General features: G+C 37.9%; 1 protein-coding gene across 5 annotated transcripts in view; it reads right to left on the bottom strand.

Moving 5' to 3' along the window:
- Window positions 1–22,785, bottom strand: part of PRR16 (proline rich 16) — a 147,975-nt gene that overhangs the window by 14,076 nt on the left and 111,114 nt on the right. The window contains exon 3 of one of the 5 annotated variants that reach the window (XR_010994654.1): window positions 6,477–6,498. The exons of the other annotated variants lie outside the window; for them this stretch is intronic. The gene's annotated coding sequence lies outside the window, so the exon portion shown is untranslated. Of the gene's footprint in view, window positions 1–6,476; window positions 6,499–22,785 lie in introns of those variants that run through there. 5 annotated transcript variants of the gene reach the window in all.

Below are 22,785 nucleotides of genomic sequence, written 5' to 3'. Positions count from 1 at the left end.
TTATGTATTTTATTTTGAGCAATCCTCAAAATGAGCTTCCAGAACCTGATTATGTAGCTGTGACATAACATTGTTATATGTGCTACAGACCATATTATAGGAGCAAAAGGGGAAGGAAAGACTGCTGAATCTATCATTTGGATAATTCCCTCTGTTCCAGTCATAATGCACTCTGTTTTGTTTTCACGGTGGGTTTTCATTTTTTTGGGGTTTTTTGTTAGTTTTTGTGCATCCACGTGTGTGCGTGTGTGTATGCATGGAAGTGTGCAAAGAATTGCATTTTGGACAGTAAAATGGAGAGGGGGAGTATTTACTGGAAATTCTTACCTGGTTAAAATAGTCATGAAAAATAAAATGGCTTCATGTTTCTCCTGCAAAGTCAAGGAGAGAAGGTGTAGCTTTGACCTGGTGACACTCTCTTGTCCCAGATTGAAAAGCAAGATGTATTCTATTTGCCATCTGTATGACAGTTGTTTTGTGTTAAGTGGGCAGTTTTTCCTTATGTCTTCCACAATGAATCCTCCCTCCTGGTAGACAGCTGCTGATAATGGGCCATTGAGTGTCACTGCATGACTGGTAAGAACTATAACATCCAATTGTGAGATGCTCCGCCCAGAGGGAGGAGCCAAGCATTCCTACCTGTATATAGTCTTGAGATTCTGGTCCACCAGCACAGCTTTTTCTGCACTGGATTTTCCCAGAGGAACAGCTGCATCTTCCACTGCCTCTTCAGAGGAAGATTGCACCCTTTTTCTACAGGATCACTGCTCCAACAGAACCATACCTGACACGCCAGGAGGACTGCAGCCACAATTCCAATTAAACTGCTACCAACACCCTGTCCAACAGGGTGTCAGGTTGTATTCAGACTCTGTCAGTGTTGTTTTGGTTCACTGCATTGTTTATTTTGTCTTTTTATTTTCTTCCCCCAATAAAGAAATGTTATTCCTGCTCCCATATTTTTGCCTCAGAGCCCCCCTTAATTTCAAATTTATAACAATTCAGAGGGACGGGGTCTACATTTTTCCATTTCAGGGGAGGCTCCTGCCTTCCTTAGCAGACACCTGTCTTGCCAAACCTAGACAAACTTTCTTCACAACAAATATTGAAAAATATATTATTCCTCTCTATCACTTCCCTTTAAAGTTATCTAAGCACCTCTTAACTCTTAATGTCTCAAAGAGCATTTAAGTAAGAGCAATATAATAACTTTTTAGTGTTGAAAACTGGAACAGCTGGTTTTATGTCCAATTCTTGTATTTTGTAGCCACAAACATGTCGTGGATAATAACCTGAATTATTTGTATCAATAATTGGATAGTTGTTGGAACAACATAGAAACTGCTTGCAAAGAAATACTGAACTTTCAAAATACATTCCCTAGATAACAAAAAAGGCATCAATTTGTAAGCATCACTGAAAGTAAAGATGCTAAATTTACTTCTGTAAACTGTTTTACCTATGCCATAGCAATTTTCCAATAAGAAAAAAAAAGAAACAGAAGAATAGGAAGAAATATAGGAAATTCTTAGCATGTGAGCATATAAATCACTACACTAACCTCAACTGTAAGTCAGGAATCAGCTGAAAGCTCAGTGATGGTGTAACAGAATTTTCATGTACACTATCAAAACTGCAAAATATATAATGTACAAATGACAAGTTGACAGTTCATTTCTGAAAAGCCTTTTTCCACACCACCATCAGACTCCATTTTGAGTGAAGTCTTACCACTCCACCCACCAACATAGAGTGTATGCTGAACAGTAAATTGCTAGCTACATCCATCTGAAATTTTCTATTAAAAGTCTCAGGATAACCAAAATGATTTTACTTTGAGAACCAAATTTTAGACTATTTTAAGGAATGTCTAAACTTACTCCAGGAGAAAACAGTTGGCTCAGCTGCCTTTGTTGCTGCAATGAGTATCAGGTAACTCCACTCATCCACAAGAGAATATGGTTTTACTCAAAGGAGTGGGGGGAGAGAAGTTAAAGAGTCAGAACACTTCACCTCCTCTGTAGCTTGTGAGAAGTCAGCTTCTGGTGTAGGACCTGAGAAGGAAGACAGAATTTGCTGAGGTTTGCACTTGCTGTTTATGGCTGTTGAGAAAGAAGAACAGCTGGCACAAAGCATGACCTGGCTGGTGATCACATTTGCAGAAGCAGCAGCTCAGGGTCTGAAGGAGATCTGATGGGAAACTGTGGCTAATGGGGAGGCTTTAGGGGTAATGCCCCCGACGAGTGCCCTTGGAAGTGTATACACAGTTTCTGGACACACTGAAGAGGGTGTGTTTGTGGAGGCTGCAAAAGAGAAATTCACCCCATCCCTCTGGCACAGGATACATCAGATGAAAAAACGGATACTCTGTCCTTTCAGCATGATACTTGCATTGCTTTTCCAAAAGCCAATCATCATCTCAGTACTCTCTTTTTTTTGCAGCACCTTCCTCTACCAAAATCTCAGAGCAGCCATGAGCAGCTGAAGCCATACTGCTACATACAGAAAGACAGAGCATGCTTCAGACACAGGGAAGCTGTGAGTTTAAAATGCCTCATGCAGATGAAGCAAGTCAATTTGGATTTCTCTTATCTCTAGCAACAGAGAGCAAAAGAAAGGCAGTCTATAAACACCATCTCCTTCTCCAGCAATTTGTAAACCTAGCACATCTGTCCCATGCTTTATTTATGCGTGAATGAAAAACAATTGGATTTGTGTCAGATAGACTATCTAAATGCTGAAAGGAATGACAGATTTCAGTTTTTCATTTTGGGCATACAAATACACAGTTCATGTTTACTTTCACTACAAGTCAAAATCCACTGTCTTTCCTTAGAGTTATAATTAAAAGGATGGATACAAATAAACCCTTTGGCCCTGCTGGCTTGCATTACTTGAAACAATGCCACCTCAGATGGTGAAAATATTGGAAAATTAAAATTGCCACTTTTCTTTTTCTTTTCGATGACTTGGACTCTGAGACCAGTACTATGTTAACTATATTTCTCATGTTTCTAATTTCAAGAGAAATGTCACTGTAGAGGCTACAGATAGCAACCAAAACAGTGAACCTTCTATTTTGCCTGTGGGCTGAAGTAAAATTATACACTAGTTAAAAAAGGGAATTACATGGTATGCAAGGATTTTCTACAGTAGAGATTAGAGGTGAATAATTCTTTCCATATTATTCTCCTTCTTTTACCCCAAAAATAGCTTCCATAAATAAGAAAGTTCAAAAACTCCAAAATGTTTAAGAGTTAGCTGAACACTGTACTAACTGATAAGGACACATCAGAAGTAGCTAAAGTGCATATTGTGCTTTAGAAGCTTTAATTGAAATACAAGTCTTCTGATGTTCAGATAGTAATTCTTTTATAAATCTATGTATAGAAGCAATTACTGATAATTTTATTTTTATTGTAGCTAATAGTGGCACTACAGAAACTAAGTTGGATGACGGTATCTCAGATAATGTTTTTCCCTTTAAAAATAAGCAATCAGGAAAAAGTAACATAAAGAAGGATCCTACTGAAGAAGGATCAATATGCTCTTGATCTGGTTTAGGACAGTACCAGAAAATTCTCTCTCAGAAAATCACAGGATTAAACAGATAAACTCCCTCTGTTTAATAGGATTTTGAAATAGCGGCCTGTTAACTAAGATGGAATTAGAAGGAAAATCCAAGGAGGTTATTTATGTTTTCTGTATTTATTAAAATGTAATTCCTATTGTTGATTCCTATAGAAACCTGCACAATAATGATGATTAATAGAATTTTAATTTTTCATAAAATTTTCCATATAATTACAAAATCTGTGTTTTAAAGTACCCTAAGGTGACACATTCTTAGTGAATTTAAAATGTGTCTTATACCCAGGAATTGCATGTAATTCATAAATATACTGGGTACCTTTCAGTACTTAAAAAAATACATGGATACTTAAAAAACTAAGTTTAAAACATCAGCTGAAGTAATTATGGTTTGATTTAATGCTTTTACAACAGATTTTTTTATTTCATTCCTTCTGTCATACCTTACTAGTGATAAATTGATGGGTTTTGATGGAAGATACGGAAATAAAATTTGTATTAACTGTTTCCTGCTGAATCATTTATGCTCCATGTGATCTAGTGCAGATTGATTTCCACCTTTCAAACAAGCCTTTAACACAGAAGCTACATGAAAGGAACATTGCATCTATCTATCTTTGGGTTGTTCCACTCTCTTCATCGTGGTGATGCCTCAGAGCAGGTGGACACCTCCCCACCTACATAAGCTGTGCACCTGGGCTGACAGAAGAGCCTGGACACAGGTAGGAGATCTGCACCAGGAAGAAGAGCTGCAGACACAGCCCCGTGGTAGAGATAGGGATGACTTGTATTGCCTCTTTGCAGGCTCCCTAGAGTGTGTCTACATCCCCAGCACAGGGTGCAGACACAATAGCTGGCTGGGCTTGTTGTTCCTGCCCCAACATTTTCCTCTGTCCCACCTCCCTGGCAAGTCTCCACTCCTCTGAGGGCAGTCAGGCTCACAGCCAAGGTGCAGCAATTCAATGTGGTACACACTTTTACTTGGGAAAATCACATTCCAAAAAAATCACAGAATTGAAAATTAGTATTGTCATTTTATTTCTTCTGGTATTTTCTGGAATACTTCTATCAAGGCATTACTTAACAAAGGTGGAATTTGCTTCTTGAAAAAAATGCAGATGTCCTCTCCAAGGAAATGTATATTCATAGTCTTGAAACCTTCTCAATATGTTGATCCTTACTGCTACTGTTACATGACTACTTTGATTGACTAGAAGACACCAGTATTTCTGACCTTTTCCTAAAGAGTAACACTGTTGTAAAACATTCATGTACAAATGGGCCTATCCATCTAATCTCTCTGGACTTTAATACTTCCATAGTCATTTATGGTCCCAACATTCTAACCCTTAATTTAAACTTAGGTATTCTTCTCTTCATTGACATAATATACATATGAACTTGTCACATGTGAATGAGGTGATAACCTCACAATGGATTGTTCCAGTTATGCAAACGTATGTAAATTTAGGTAATGCTAAAAGTAGACTGAATTTTGCTCAACAAATGGAAACATTTCTTTTTATTTTGTGAGACATCTGAGTTGCTAGCAGTCCCCTCTTCAATTTCTCATCCATACTAATTGTACTTTCTGCATGGCTGCTCAGCCCTTTGCTCTTGCACTGTTCAATGCCTGTTGACTGTTCTGACAAAGCTTCAATGAGGACAGCACGCTCCCTACCTATCACATGCATGTACCTTCTTCCCATAAGTTTACATCACTAATGACTTACAAAATTAAAACATTCACTGGTTACACAGCCAAAAATTCACCTTTATTTTTTTGTCATAGTTTCCTCTTTGTTATGAATTCTAATGGAACTTTGGAAAAGTCATTGATACTCTCATCTACCTTCTTTCTGTAGCTCCTGATTAATTCCTCAGCCAATGTTGACCCAGTGTGGGCTCAGCAGCTGATCAGCACTGAGAAACATGTTTTATTTAACCATGTAACATCTACTAGAGTTGCTGAAAATACTATGGTTTTCTAAAGCACAAGCATTACAATACAATGAATTTACAGTTTATCATGGCCCAGTTCAACCTCGAAGCAAAAATAGATTTATGGAAGAAAATTAAATCGTTTGTTTAGTTAATAGTTAATAGTTAAATAGTTTGTTTTCCTCTTTGATAAATTACATGCCCTGCTTCAATTTAAATAATAGAAAGAAAAGGAGATTTTGCTATGTCCAAGTAATATTCCTATAGAAAATTGAATTTATAGACATATTTTACACTTAAAACAAATGCACTTATAAAAATACTTTGAAATTGTATTTCCAAGTCTTGGTGGGTTTTTTTTCCCTGTTTCTTTTCTAAAATCCAAGGTTAATTAACAGTAACAATGCAATTTGGCCCTACTGTCAAATATTGCAGCATTAATTATTACAGAAAATACATAAAACCATGATACCCAAATCCTAATGCACAGGAGAGTTATTCATTAATTTCAAGAAGGTTTTATCAAAGAAGCCTAGGTTGAACATAAAAACTAAGATGAGATTTTAATGTCTCTACATCATTAGCTACTTTAGGGTGTATTTCAAACTTATAAAGCTATCCCATTTTGTACCCATGGCAGAAATCACATAGCGGGCCAGAACTTCTAAATAATGTATTTAATAATTTATTTATAGGATATCTAAATGCAAATAGCCGCAAAGGATTGAAAAAGATGCTGTCATAACCCAGGGTTTAGGTAGGAAATGCTTGCTTAAAATTGTGAACTCATAAATGTGTACTGTCTGAAATTAATTTCTGCTCCAGAACTAATTTCTTCCTGTGAGCAGACTTGTTCTCAATTCATCATCATTAACACCCCAAACCACTAATACTGTTTTCTATCTGACACATGTGGTTCCAAAGAGAAGGAAAACCTGGGTACTCTTCCCATCCCTACTGGTGATCCTGAAATGAGAAAAATGCTAAATTATTTTCCAATAATCTCCCATATCTCAAAAAGGCAAAAAATATATCCTACAACTCATTATGAAGGAAACTGCAAGATAAGCTTATTGTTCAGGATGTGAGTACAGTCTGAGAGGTTTCTGTGCCTCAGAGTCAAATGCCACAGCCATGAAAGATGTTGCACCACTATTTTCACGGTGATTTCTCATAAAAATTATTTATGGAAAATTTCTCTGTTGAACTTGTCAAGACAGCCTGTGGAGAGAAAGCTCAGATACCCTTTTGATTTTAAGAGCATTCACCAGAGGTATGAGGTACAGAACCAGCCTTAATGGTACCAATTTATCCTATCTGCTTGGAGGACGTTCTGGGAGCAGACTGGATTTTCATAATCTGTAAAGTTTATATACCCTCATTTCGCTGTGACATCAGCTGTAGGAAGTGATGTTCCTCTGAGCACCATCTTCCCCAAATCTCACTGTTCCAGTGAGCCAAGACAGCAAAAAAGCAAAGACAAACACAGTGAGGGGATCAGAATAGAACTATAGCTATTAAATCATATGCATGATATTAGAACTGTAGTCTGTACTATTACTATCAGGAAAAAAAAAACAGAATTCCCTCCACAGCAAAGTGAAAAGCTTGCACATTCAAAAGCACAAAACAAAGCTTCATTTTGTGGAGTGGGGGAAATGATAACTGCTGGGAAATGAAAACATAATAGAAAATGGAGAAAAAGCCTACTTGGGCCAAACTGCATTTTGGTTTGCATTATAAAGGATGCAAATAGGACAGAATTTAATCTGATTGTACATATAAAAAGATAGGTGTAAACCAATCAAAAGAATTCAGAACAAGAATTCTCATGTGTGAATATTTCTAAAGAAAAACTGTTACGCACACCAAACTAAAATTCCTAAGACATAAGATAATACACATAAAATACCATATTTATCAAGATTTTACTTTGCTTTTATAGGTAAGTATCATCAGCTAACTGAAAGTATGATCTCTGTTATGTATATTCCATGCAAAGCAATTTCAACTAGACTATTCTAAATTTTCAAGAAAAGCAATGACTTCCAGTAAAACTGAACAGCAAGAACACTGCCCTGTCAAAGTGAAATATGACAAAATGAAATAAGAAATAACAACTTTGGTTTTGTTCCTAGACATATCTGAAGTTTGCCAATAGTTATTAGAATTTCAGGTAGTGGTGTGGTAGAAACCCACTAATTTATCTTAGAAGGCTCATTTGTAGTTCACCTATCTCTATGTTACATGCCACAAATAAACCTGGTAACACAGATGCCCAGAAAAAAAGCACAAGTACAAAATTGTAACTTACTACCTTCAAATGTCTATTTTTAGTGACTACTGAATACTGGAGATGTCTTTACACACTAAAAGCTGCAGTTTACAACCTAATGTGTTTTGGGCTTTGTAGATAGCAAAAGACATTTGCAGGGCTGAGCCACTTTGCCTTGCTGACATTCACAGTTGGCTGAGCTTCAGAAACAAGAACTCCTGTAAATAATTTCTCTGTGAACATAGATTTTCATAGTAAAAACTGACCAGATCAAATCCACTTGAAGTGCCCTTTTTTTTTTTCTTTAATCCATCCAGAGAATGCACATATAAGAGAAAGGAAAGGGAGAGACCTTAGACATGAAAGTAGATTTTAAATGTTAAAATATCCTTCTAGTTGTGAGAAAAGCAATGTTTCTTTCCCTCCTGTGATTGGATTTTAACTCCATCTTCCACTTAGAAGACAAGACTGTGAGTCTGAGATTTTCCTCCATTGCTTTTGCTGAAACTGTGCAACTTTTTCAGAAAATAATGCACAAGTCATTGACAAATAGACAGCATGACTGCAATTAATTACTCACTACAGACACAGGGGGGATCCTGATGCAAAAGGATTATAAACAAAGAAACACATTTTACACTGAAACAGTCTTGTTCTCTCATTTCTATCCTAATACTGTGCTATCCATAAGGACTTTGACAGCTACCTGAGGGCACTAAGCAGAGAAATTATAAGCAAAAATGCTTTCTCAGAACCTGACAATGGGATGTGGTTTTCAGGTGGATTTGCCAGCATACTTCCTAAGGAGGATATGCTTCAGACCCAAAATCTCTTTCAATTTTCAATGTTAGGTTTCAGTAGAGTTCCTAGACTATGGTAATGTTTGAAAAAGGCAATTTGGGTCATCTGGATCAAAATGAAAATGATCAAAATGAAATGACAAGCCTCCCCTTCATCAGAATGTACCTCAAGGCCTCCTCTACACTCAGTGTTATTTGGTAGCTTCCTACAAGTCAACAATCCTCAAAAAATAATTTCTTCACCTTTTCTTTTATTAAATAAGTGTCTATTTCTTGAAGTCTGACAGTGCCACAATGCTAAATGTTCTCTATCTGTTCAAAAATTTTCATTCCACATACTCAAATGTCTTGCTCTGCAGTAGGCTTTGCTCTTCTCCCAGGAGGCACAATCTCCACCCATAACATGCTGTACCTAATATTATACAAAATATATGAAAAACATATGCCCAAAAATATAAGAAAGGACAGACAGAGTAGTTATGCCAGCTGTCACACAGACACATACAATGTCCTAATAGAGTCACTGCAATTTACCTCATGAAACTAAAGAGCAAAAAACAGTTGTCTCATCATGGAGTCAAGCCAAAGTCATCATATCATTGACTCCGCAGTTTGTATTCTTATTGACTGCTTCAACTGGAAATTTCCTGAGTATTTGCAAGGCTGCAAGGCTTGCAAGTAAGGCTAGTATTTCTTGTCTTTTTGTTATACAGCAATGTAAGAAAGCAGGTAGTGTTTCCTGGGATCTACAGATGACTAACATGTAACTAGCTAGTTAACTAGTTATCATAACTACTACTATAGGTATTATAAATATTATAACTATATATCATTATTATTATTATTATAAATAAATATAGAGCTAGCCAGCTAGACAGGAACAACAGAAAAGGCTGGATAAATTTTCCAGGTAACTGAATGCCTGAAGAGAGAATCTAGATTAGGGAAGCAATCTAGGTTAGGTTTAATGTCAATCAATTTACTGCAGTAAGAGACTTGGGAAGCAATTGAGTGCTCTAATTCCACATAATTTCCACCTATGTGCATTATCTCTACATGTAAAATGCCTGAGCTGCTGTCCATAGTAATTTAATCACCACCATTCCCAACCTTTCATCTAGCCTGAACATTTCATGAGCTAGCTATGGGATTATTTTATGCAGTTGTGATTTTCTCTCTCTGCAAGGCAATTGAAAGTGCAAAGTAAATGAATACTTTCATGAAAAACTATTTTACAATATCTACTGCTATTTCAGAAATTGCAGTAATTTTCATCTCTCAAAAGGACAAACTGCATCATGGGTTGCTTTATCACAGGTGATATTCAAGACAACAATGTCTAACGTTGCTGCTGGAATATAGTGGTAATATTTGCAAAGTGATTCTAAGTGTGAAACACTTAGAAATGTGAGTGAGAAATGTTGAGTTGCTGTTGAGAAAAATGGACTCAGAGGTGACTAACAGTAATGTAACTTTATCTGTTCCAAAAGTTTCCTACTGAGGCACAGGCAAAACTCAAGTTTGGGGTTTTTCTTTTCTTTTTTTAGCTAACTTTTTGTAGTAACACATCAAAGTTATCCTCTACATAACTTTTGTTAGTAAATTCAAAAAAGAAAATATCTCTCAGGAAAAAAAAGTAACCCAGATAAAAGCATTTTTTTTTGACCAAGTTATTTTCTATATGGCACTTGTCTCCCAAAGACCACCACACCCAGTAACAAACTCTGCATACTACTAAATTAATTCAGTGGGCCAGAGCATCTTTGGATAGTACATTGACAATATCCATGAATATTGGAGCAACAGCAGACACATTCTTGTGCTCAGAACTAGAAAGACAGGTATGATTGAGCTCAAAGACATTACTGTGGGAAAACTCTAGGAAGGAAGCTGATAGTGTCACTAACTAAAACCAATGAAAATCCTAAATACTTTTGTTGTCTCCAACTCTAAACAACAGTGATAATGTACTAATGACACAGCAACACAGTGTTTTCATTTCAGTCACAAAGCAACACAATTAAGAATATATGTGGTGGTGGAATGACTGAATCAACCATGAAAAGTGCTCAGTAAACAGCCTGAATGGACAGACTCACGTACTTATAACAGATATCCCTAGAGGAGGAGAAAAATGGTGCTAAACATGACTTCAGACAATACTCAGTGTTAACACAGTAAGACTGAAGCACAGTTTGCAAATTTATGAGGAAATTCAGACTCACAGACACATACACTACATGTTTTTGCCACTTTTCAACTAATTCAAGAAAATTAAGATCAAACTACCCAGAACCACTGCATACATGAAAGAATTCTAATATAGCTTTCTACATCTTGCTAAGTCTGAAATTGCCCATGGCATACACATGCATTAAAACCTACCTTTCACAGTACATTAACCTCTGAGCAAAAGCAGTTTTAATATATGGTTTAGAAAATACATAGCAATAATTTCAAACATATCTTCTGGAGAGAATTTCACTATTAAACCAGACATTATTATTAATATCTGCCTTTTAGTGAAGCTCCACATGATGCTGAAACAGGCATCAACTTTCTAAGTCAATTTTTATTAGATCTTTTTAGTCATCTCCAATCAGCTCATTGAGATAAAAAGATCAGAGAAAAACTGGAAGGAATAGGTGGAGTTCAATCCATATCAGAGCAGACTTTAGAGGTAGGACAGGTTGCTTTAGGCCTTGTCCCAAAAAAATTTGAATCTTTCCAGGAAAAAAAAAAAAAAAAAAAAAAAAAAAAAAAAAAATCTTTCCAGGGACTCTTCATGTTTCTATGGCATGCTGAGCCTCTGCCTTCAGCACTTCCTGGTTCTCAGCATAAGAAATGTTCAGAAATAACTCTGTTTCCTGATGCTTGAATACATAACTGTAAAAAATTCTCAGATTCAGGGAGTGTTCAAAGGTGGGTTAAATGGGGCTTCGGGCAGTCTGGTCTAATGGAAGTTAAATTTTTCAGGTATATAGGAATACAATCAATCAAATGAAAATACCTAAGAAATATCTATCCGTCTGCACTAGGAAGCAATACCAGTTAGATGGTGTCTGCTCCCCTGTTTATTTTAATATGACAGGAAAATATATTTAAAAACCCCTTAAACCCAGAAAAAAACCCTAAAAATAAATATAACAAATTAATTACCATAATTAAATATACACAAGAACTATGAATATCAAGGATAATCCCACTAATGGAAGTTAAGTTTTAGTATTCAGAATAGTATAGGCCTTGTTAATTTACAAATCCAGATGAGCACTACATTTCTTGGACAATTGCATGTCCTGAAAAAATGAGTATGCTCCAGAACAGCATACATGAGTAACTGCAATTTGCTTTGCAAGAGAAGTATTTTTATACAGCAATATAATAAAGTTTACGAATTTATCAAAAATTACTTAATCTTTACAGGTGGACTGGAATGAATTTTATTAATTTATCCTTGGGATTAATCCTAGGAGTTTCTGTGGTGCAAATCTGCCCACTTCATCACTACAAATCTGTGTGCACTCCTGGAAAGTGACAGAATCTGGTTTAATTCTGGAGGATAATCTGTTACAGGCTTGTCACAGCACATTTTGCAAGGAAAGATCAGCAGGGCACCTCATGCGCCTGCTGCCAAAGACCATACCCTGAAAGAGCTTTCCACCACTGCCTAGCGACTGTGGCAGAACACAGAAGTGAAGCATCCTTCTGTGATCCTTCAAGATGCTTGCAAACTTACACATTTCAAACTCAGGAATTATGCTGCAGGCTTGAAAAATTTTCTGTAAAGTGGAATATCTGATTTGCTCTACCAGCTCTGTCTAGGAGGTCTGTCTGTTTAAAGAGACAAACAGTTGAAATTTTATTATGCAGATTTCAAACATGCTGTTTCAAGTATTTTGAAATATATGTCATTTGAATGTAGCTAATTTCAATAAATACTTAATTATGACTTAATTCTTTAAAAATGTTATTACTCTGTTCCTCAATTACATGATTAGGCCCTCTTTTCCTAACTATAACATAAACTGTCCCAGACAGACCCTATAATATGAATGCCACCATTTTCAAAAGTTAACCAAATGTAATAACAGTTCTTATAAAACAATGTTTTATAACTGTGCACAGAGCTAAGGCTTCTATAATAGAGACAAAAAACTGCTTTTTGTTCTCCTGTGAATAAACTTTTCTAAAGAAAATAAAATTTTGAATTTTCTTTTAAAGAAGAAAATTTAAAAAAAAAAATTTGTGAGTGTACACCTAAATTGTCATTCATCTTCATCTTAACTTTAGAAATGTAATTTTACATTAACTTGCCCATCTCAGTGTGAAATTCTACTTAACAACAGCATTTCACATAAATTTTAATATTTAATAGGATTCACTGTTTTTCTAGAGATGGTGGGTTTATGTTTAAAATTTCAGAAAAAACAGGCATTAAAATGTACTTAAAAGCAATGTCCTTTTAAACTATTCTCGGTGACTAATTGAGAGGTGGTATCCAAATGTGAGGAAATCTGCAGTAATTAATGTTCCAGAGCTCAGAGAAACGTTTTCTTGTAGTACAAGACATGTAAGAATGACTTACATTGTGGTAAAGTTGAATAAAGATTTCAAAGTTGTATAGATCAAACACCCTATTTGTATAAATAGTTATACTTACACTGGTGAAATCTGTGTATTTCTGCAGTGTATTTCTGTGTATTTGCGCAATTCAGCAATTTGGCTGCGTGTCTATAACCAACCAGGCTCCACAGCCACAGACTATTTAACAGAGAAAAGCAACAAGCAGAAACCTACTGCAGATGTTACAAGGTTTTCACAATGAAAGAGAGCATTAACTTCCCTTTTTGAAGTGTGGTATGAGATTACAGAACAGAGCAGCACAGCTATTTGTGGCTTTAAACTTTCAGCAACATTTACAGCAGATCACCGTGATCATGAAATATTATAGTGTCATAGATGAACCCATGCATTTCAAATAGAAAATACTAGAAAACTGAATTACATTTTTATGTGATTTGTGGCAGATCAATTGCAATTCCACTTTGTTGGACATTTAACTGAAGCATGAAACATTTTGGTAAAAATGTGTGAAACTATGGATTCATTTATCAGCCTCCAGATCAGTTCAATACTTTTACAGATTGCTACATAACAAATTCCACCAAAACAAAACTCCCCTTTGGCCAATTAAATGAAATGCAACAAAAACAATTAACACCACCCCTCACCAAAACACAACAAGAAAACATACCAAAACAAATAACATTATTGTGTTTTTAATATTTGCATCTGATTTATCATTAGGTTTCAACTACAGCTAAAATATAGAAAGCTGTCACTACTTATGAGTATTTGCACTGTGAAATCATAAATCCAGAGTACAAAAGAAAACACGAGTACTTCATATTCTTTTCTTTCAAGATGTAATTTTGGGGGAATACATAAAGCAGTGAATGGTATCCCAAGAATAAATTTCCAGGATAAAAACGGTTGTTTCCAGAAAACCAGTATGATGATTTTACTATCTTTGAAGCAAACAATGGTAACAGAATGTGCCTATACTGAATGAAATTTGATATATACAGCCTAAACGTATCACAAAGAGTTTTATGTAGAAAATACTTTGAATTTTTAGAAGTATTGATTGATTGAAAAGATAAAATTAATGGTATGCAATTTTGAGCAATTAAAGCATAAAGGGATAGAATAACATGGAAAATGATCAAAGTCTTTGGGGCCTTCAAAACTTTTACAGGTGAGAAGGACCAGGTGAGGATCTCCTCCCCAAGGTGAGTGGGATGTTTGCTTCCGTATTACCATAAACAGGATAGCACAGAGTTGATGCACACTCATCTGGCATTTTTTGCTTTATTTTACCTAAAAGGGGAAAAAGCAGCAGAATTTCATTCCCAGTGCATTCATAGCTTTGGAAGACTCAAGTCATACATCCTGTTTCACTGAATGTTCCAGTGATCAAAAATGCAATTTTCCTTGTCTAATGAAAATCAGAAATATCAGTTCAGCTAAATAACACTTTTATCTGGCATGTGTGGTTTAGCACTTAGTCCTGGCACTTCCAGTCCTGGAAGTAGCTTTCAAACTTAGTGCAAGTCTAAACAGCAAAGCAGGCAGGTAGTTCCAGTTAAGCGCATATAATATGCTTCTTCTATTAAAGAGTTTTTGAACTATCATGGAATTGTTCGGGTTTCATTTTACCTGGGATTTTTACTGCTAACTAATGCACAGATCTGTGACTATATATGAACCTCAGAATTCATATAATGTTCTTATGTGACTGGTCACTGCCACTGCAAAGAATCCTTGAATCAATGCCTCAAGCTGAAATTTTTATCTCTACACTAGATATCTGACTTTTCTTGAGTGCTTATCTTCATGCTAAATTATTACAGTGTGATTTAAATGGCAAAAGACTTAGGTACAGCAAACATTGTGTTAAGTCTAATCAGAAATATTATCTGGGAAAAATCACTTCGTGTCTTCTCACCACAGGCAGTTGGGTACATGGCCTCAAACATATCCAATGGCCATCTGATGACCACTTTTAGTAATTATCAGTATTAAATACATTATTTATTGCAGCCATTGGTAAGAGCTCCCTAGAAGTAATCCTGTAGTAAGTCCCCCACTCCAGAGGCTTGTTCTGCCTCACTACACTGTGTAAGCAGCTAGCTTCTCTGAAGTTCTGTGACGACAGTCGTTTCCAATCTGGAGTTATGAAAAGTAGCAACAAAATTATTTCCATAACCTTAATAACCTGGCACATGCTGAATGAGGTATGCCCACGCTGTGAAGCGGGCCCTCGTCAACCTCACAAACTTCAAACAAGGCCAAGTGCAGGGGGGTTCTGCATCTGTTCTGGGGCAACCCCTGGCATTAACACAGCCTGGGGAGTGAATGGAGAGAGAACAGCCCTGCCAAGAGATATTCTGGGTGCTGCTGGATGAGAGGTTAAACAGGTGCTGCCCAGAAAGCCAATTATCCTGGGCTGCACCCAAAGTAGTGTGGCCAGCAGGGCGAGGGAGGGGATTCTGTCCTTCTGCTCTGCTCTGTTTTGCTCTGGTGAGACCCCACCTGGAACCCTGCATCCAGCTCTGGGGTCCCAGCACAGGAAATACATGGACCTACCTGTTTGCAGCGAGTCCAGAGGACGGACACAAAAGTTGTTGGAGGGCTGGAGCACCTCTCCTATGAAGAAAGCCTGAGAGATTAGGCATTGTTCAGCCTGGACAAAAGAGTAAAGGGAGACTTCATTGCAATATTTGAATACTTTAAAAGGGGGCTTACAAAAACAAATGGGGGCAGACTTTTTAATAGTGCCTGCAGTTGTAAAACAAGGAGTAATGGTTTTAAACAAAAGGAGCATAGATTCAGGCTACATATAAGGAAGCTTTTTCATGATGAGGATAGTGAAAATATGGAACAACCATTTGAGCAACCAGATGTAGCTGAATACACCCCTGCTCATGACAGGGGCTTGGAATAGATGATCTTTAAAGGTTGCTTCTAGCCCAAACAATCCTATGGTTTGACAATATGACTGATACACTGCAAAATATTAAGAGACAGATTCAACATGTTTCAATATTGCCATTTTATATCAGTGTGGTAGTGAGTAAAAGAAGAAATGTTAGGGACATCAGATGTCACCTGCACAGACTGTTTTTAGCTGAAGCAGTAAGATATGTCAATCTCTCTTTTCCTTCTTCTTGTCCTTTTGTGTTTTTCATTAACCGCCTTGCACAGTAGCTACTACATAAATGCATGATTCTAAAAATTCTTTCTGACATCTGTTTCCAATTCATCTTTGTTCATGCCCTTTTCAAGCTCCATATCCTGTCATCAGTACATTGGGCCCAATTCACCCCTGATGCAATAACCTAGGCACTGGCTCTAGGGATGGTTTTAGTCTTGTCTATTCAGAGGGTTAATTTCTGTCTAAGCTAGTTAAAATGATATTTCAATGCAACTCCCTTTTAACTGTCATGTTCTATCAGATGCATTTGTACTTCTATAATTTCCATTTACTCCCAGGACCACTTCTATGGCTTTTATAAAATGTTGTCTACTTCATTCTGCACCACTTCTATTTGAAATCCCAGCAATGCGCTTAGCTTTCCTGTGGTTATGTTAGTCATAAAAGTTCAAAAGAAAACTTCCTGTTTAGTCAAAGGACTTCCAGGCGTTATGAGAATTAAAAAAAAAAAAAAAAAAAAAGAACACACACTAAGATATAGAACTAAAATAAATGTCCTTTGCCCATTCCTTGCATATTCAACAGAAAACCAATGAATGTTAAATGTTTTATCATTTTGTATCACATGCCCTTCAGGAAAAAAACTTTGTGAAGAGGTCACTTACAGATTACCTTTAAACCTAATCTAACGTGGGATGTCAGACAGTGATGATGAAGTTAGAGTATTTTCTGGGTTAGCTTGTTGTTCTTGCATTCTTCTTTCATTATTATTTTTTCTGCACCTCTACTTCATCCTCTGCTTTGCATTTCAGTGTGGTCTTTCCTTTCACTACCTCTTAATCCTGCTTATCCATCTTCTTTAAAGTTCTCCCCTTTTCAGCCCTGCAATGGCATGGCATGGTATGGCATGTAATGCTGTTTCTGAGCTGTAAATTAAGGTTTGGGCCTTTGGAAGCAGGAGTAGGTAATAACTTCCTATTGCTCTCCACAGTACTTGTTGCAATCAGCAGCTCCTTAACAAATGTAACCCTCAACAATACCCCAGGTTCCAACATCTGATGCTTAATAACCTTTGACAAGTATTAAAGGGACTCAAATCATAACTGCCCAATAAAAATTTATGTCTTAAAAAGGGCAAGAAATAACAGCATAAGCTTGCAGTTGTTTGCTACAACACTGTTATGTACAAATATGCACACAGAGAAATGCTTATAAATGTTTTTAAAATTTTCACGTTTGAAACAGTAGCAAGCTTCTCCATCCAAGTTGGAACTTTGGCTTTTTAAAATAAATTATTAAAGCATCATTCTAGACCTATGTGCCCAGAAAGAAGTTCAATATTTTGAAAGCTTGACCAGAAGAACATTTTTTCTAGCTTTTCCCTTGTTCTTGTTAACAACACTTAAATATTTGCTTCCATATAAATATGGGCAGGCTAACTGAGGGAAATAAACTAGTTTTAAAATTTTAACACTAAACCAAAATATTTCCTACTGACTGTGTTGAAAAAGCTTCTAATGCAAAATGAATGTGGCACCTGTATAGTTTGCACAGCCAAAAAGCTCTCTGACAGTAAGCAAAAATGATGAAAAGTGGGTATGTAAAATTTCTGGGTTGTAATACCTCATTGTCACTTTAAACTCTTGGGTTTGGAAAAGCATTAATAAGTAATGAGAAGTGACCAAAGCACTTCTCCAAAGGAAAGAGGCGAAACAAACATTTCACTGTTGTGCATCACAAGAAACAGATGGTAAGTGATAAAAAAGTTAGCACAATAAATTGGACCCATACCAAGAAACTGGGGAGTAAAATGAACCACTAAATCCCATGTCCCTGTGGCACATGTTCTGTTCAGCCTCTAGATGCACTAGATTTCTCTCCCTTTCAGTTCCTCCAGAAATAAGTCAGGGAAAATATCTTCTAATCATCCTTCCTCTGCACATCTTTACACTTCACTGCTGCCTGCCTTTAGGTAGTTTCAATTTACCCAGAAATTAATTCTTCTGGGTTCTTGCTGTAATTTATTACCATTATTCACAAAAAAAAAAAAAAAAAAAAAAAAGGTGATGAAGATTAAGTCTACAATGGTTAGCTACATTAACAATATAACATTGTTTATAAATGAAATTTGTACTGTAGTATCTGCTCCATCGAATAGCAATCACATTTGATTGCAACCCAAAATCATGTGTTCTGCTTGCTTATATTCAAGGTTCCTCTGAAGATACATAAAACTGACCTCAGATCCCTTATTTAGAAAAGGAAGAGGCAGATCTGGTTCTATCACAGGTAAGAGATTATACAGTATATAATTTCATAATCAAACAATACATATACTGAGTTTTCTGAAAAATTAGTTCCTGTGCTGTGATCCTTTTATTTAGTCCTTTCAACATAAAAGAAATTGCAGTTGTTCTTTTAACACAGAATAAAATAAACATGAAACTGAAATGTAAAGAAAATTTTCCTTTGATTTTTTTTGTGTAATGCATTATGAAAACAGACCACAGCATGTGCCATGTGGCATTCCATTGTTTCCTCCTGGTCCCCGGGCAGCTCTGGTGCCTGGAGCAGCACCACCTCTCTCCAGGACCCGGGCTCACTGCTTGTTCCCGGTCGCAGCTCCGTTCCGCAGTCCGGGTAGGGCTGGCCGTGGTTTCTACCACTGCCGAGCAAGGGACGTTTGCAAAGAGGTGAAAGAATGTCCAATTCACCCACAAGGGAGTCTGAAAGTCTTTAATGGCCGCAAAGAGCTGCGGCGGAGAGGTCGCATGGGGGAAAATGGCCCCAAGTTTTGGGAGGTGCGGGGTTTTATTGGGGGCGGGGTGAGGAGAGCAGAAGCCCTCCCGCCCAATGGGGGCAGGCACCGTGGTGATGACGAGGACCACGGTGACCAACGGGGATGCGACAGGGGCGGACACAGGCTCTGGGGCGAACGGGGTTGCGGGATCGGGATGACAGACACTGAAGTCTCCGGACAGGACGGGGAGTGGTTACAGGAGTGACAGGCTGAAGCTCCAACAGTGAGACACTCAGAGCGGACTGCCGTGGTTGGGGGGGAGAAACATGGGGGTTGCGCAGGGGTACACAGAACTCGGCTAGCTAACATAGATTAGAACCCCTAATCTACACCCAAACCCAAGATGCCACAGTGCCACTGCATTCAAACTTCATGCTGCAGATACATTTGAGAGCTTGGGCCTCGAGAAGAAAAGCCAGGTAGAGAATGTAGGCCAGCCCCTTCCAATTTCCATGTTGCACCAAGCCATAAAGATGGCATCAGGCACATGTTAATGAGAGTGCCCTTTTTTGCCACCTAAGCAAATCTCTATGGGAAGAAATGCTGAACATGCATTGCACTCCAACTGTTGTGACTTTCACCTAAGCCAGGCTTGGGCAGCAGATCAACTCCACTAAGGTAGTGCCAGGCATGTTAACACAAGTAACTTGGAAGGTTGACCTCAGCTGGCCACCAGGTGCCCACCAAGTCACTCTATTGCTCAACTGGACGCAGGGACAAAATATGACAAAATGTAACAAAATGCTAACAGCATAAAGAGATAAGGACAGGGAGATCCTTCATCTGTTACCATCACAGGCAAAACAGACTCAGCTTGAATATTTGACCTACTGAATTTGGCCAATCAAAGGCCAGAGTGGAATAATGGGAAATAAGGACAATATGTTATCACAGATGTGCACTAACGTTGTTGACAGCTCAGCTATGGTTAGCAGCAGATCCATCTTTGAGAAGATGGCTTTGTCTGACATGGTTCTGGCATCTGGCATAGATGTCATCCCCACAGCCCCCACCCCTTTGCCACATAAACTGAACATACACAGTTACCCAGCCTATCTAAATTTGAGACCCTAGGAAATGTATGAGTTTCCTAGTCCAAGTCTGTACCAAAAATGACATATAATTCCCTGGAAAAAGCAAAGAGCACAGCAGTGTCCTTAATCTGTGTTCTATTTCCAAGCACCAGTTTCTACAAAATGAAAATACAGGACATGTAGGTCATAGTTAACCATGTGTAGTCTTATCCACACAACTGGGCGACCATCTTCTACCACACAGCAAAGACTCACAGGGTAAATTAGAGAAAAAACAAATCACAGAATTCCAGAATGGTTTATGTTTAAACCATCCAACTTGGTCTTGAACACTTCTGAAAATGGGGCATCCAGAACTTCTCTGAGAAACCTGTTCCAGTGCCTCACCAACCTCACAGTAAAGAATTTCTTTCTAATATCTAATTTAAACTTATGATCCTTCAGTCTGAAGCAATTCCCTTTTGTCTTGTAATAAGTCTTTCTACAGGTTTCTTCCCTTCAGGTACTGTAAGGCTGGTATTAGGTCACCTCAACGCCTGCTCTTTTCCAACTTAAACAATCCCAATCCTCTGAGTCTTTTCTCTTACAAGAGGTGCTCCATCCTATTAATCACCTTGGTGATTAGTCCACTCTGTTCTGTACTTACTCCAATAGGTCTATTCCCATTCTGGGGACCCCAGAGCTGGATGCAGGGTTCCAGGTGGGGTCTCATCAGAGCAGAGCAGAGGGACAGAATCCCCTCCCTCCCCTGCTGCCCACACTGCTTTGGTTGCAGCCCAGGACATGTTTGGTTTTCTGGGCAGTGAGGGCCCATGGCTGGGTTATGTCCAGGCTCTCACCCACCAGCATCCCCAAGTCCTTTCAGCAGGGCTGCTCTCAATCCCTTCATCCCCCAGTCTGGGCTAATAACAAAGGTTGTCCCAACCCAGGTGAAGCACCTTGCATTTGGTCTTATTAAATCTTATTATATTCCCACGGGTCCACAACTTGAGCTTATCCAGGTCCCTCTGGATGGCATCCTGTCTTCAGCAGAGTCACCGCACCACTCAGCTTGGTGTCATCTACAAATTCACTGAGGGTGCATTCGATCCTTTTGTCTATGTCATTAATGAAGATATTAAATAACACTGATCCCAGTACAAACCCCTGAGGGCACCACTTGCCACTGATGTCCACTGGGACTCTTGAGCCCCTGGCCACTACCCTATGGATGTTACCCCCCCCAACAAATCCTTGTCCATCTAACAGTTGATCTGCAGAATCCATCTCTCTGCAATTTAGAGAGAAGGATGTTATGGGGGACCATGTCAAAGGCCTTACTGAAGTGCAGATAAATGACCCCTGTAGCCCTTCCCTTACACACTGGTGTAGCCACTCCATCACTGAAGGCCACCAGGCTGGTCAGGCAGGACTCACCTTTGGTGCAGCCATACTGGCTCCCTGGCCTCCCTGTGCCTTAGCAGAGCTTCTAGGAGGATCTGTCCCGTGATCTTCCCAGGCATGGAGATGGGGCTGATAGGTTGGTACTTCCCAGGGTCCTCCTTTATACCCTCATTAGTGATGGGTAGAGCAACCATTTCTCCTGTCACCTGGACTTCACCTGACTGCTGTGAATTTTTTAATATTATCAAGAGTGGCTTGGGAGCACCATCAGACAATTTCCTCAGGACTCTGGAATGCATCTCATTGGGTCACAGAGATTTACATATATTTAGGTTGTTCAGGTTGTCATGAACCTGTTCTTCACTTAGAGTGGGAAGGACTTTGTTCTCCCAGTCCTCATCCTGATGCCCATCCAGTCAAGACTTGTGGGAAGAGGGGTTGCCAGTGAAGACAGAGGCAAAAAAGTTGTTGAGTACTTCAGCCTTTTCCTCATGAAGAACTGATATACAGTTCATAGTTTTTCCAATCAATATAGATGAAGCAGAGTGATATGTCTGTCTTATCAGACAATTTCCTGTTAAACAGTAAGCTTATACCATAGCTTTCTGCTCTTAATAATTAATAATACGTACCTTTTTCCCTAGAATCTTACAGCACTATGATAAAGCTCCTTGCTTTGTGTTTCCGACATTTAAAGTTTCCATCATAGATCAAATTTTCCTTGAAAACACACCACAAAGCACAGGTGCTGAAAGCTCATGAAATATTAATTTAAACACGATTTAAAAGATTCACTGCATGTCTGAGAGACAAATAATTAATGTCTTGTATGCATAGTTAATGAGTGACACCAAAAGAAAATTGTTAAAAACATACTAGTATATACAAATGCTTTTCTAATAGTTTTCCTGCCTCATTCTGAGAATTCAGACAAGATCAACAGTGAAGCTTGCTACACTGGCCATCTTCTTTCTAGAAATCAATGAGTCAATTTATTTACAACTTTATTTCTTATCCCGCTAGCGTTAAAAGAAATGACTGAACACCATGTCTTCTTACAGGTGGAGCTGAGTACCAAAAAAAGAAGTGGATGAAAATAAGCAATGCATGTAAAAAAATGCATTAAAAAATTAGAAAAATTAGAAAATTTAAATGTTGATCCTTAGGTTTATATGTAGTTACTGTTCTGCTGCAACACTTTCCTTGTTTAATTCTTCTTCTACCTAAGTAATAAAATTCAG

The sequence above is a fragment of the Anomalospiza imberbis genome, chromosome Z (assembly GCF_031753505.1).
Source record: "Anomalospiza imberbis isolate Cuckoo-Finch-1a 21T00152 chromosome Z, ASM3175350v1, whole genome shotgun sequence".
Classification (NCBI taxonomy): Eukaryota; Metazoa; Chordata; class Aves; order Passeriformes; family Viduidae; genus Anomalospiza; species Anomalospiza imberbis.
The sequence above is the reverse complement of the archived record's forward strand: the minus strand, read 5'-3'. Positions and strand labels throughout refer to the sequence as shown.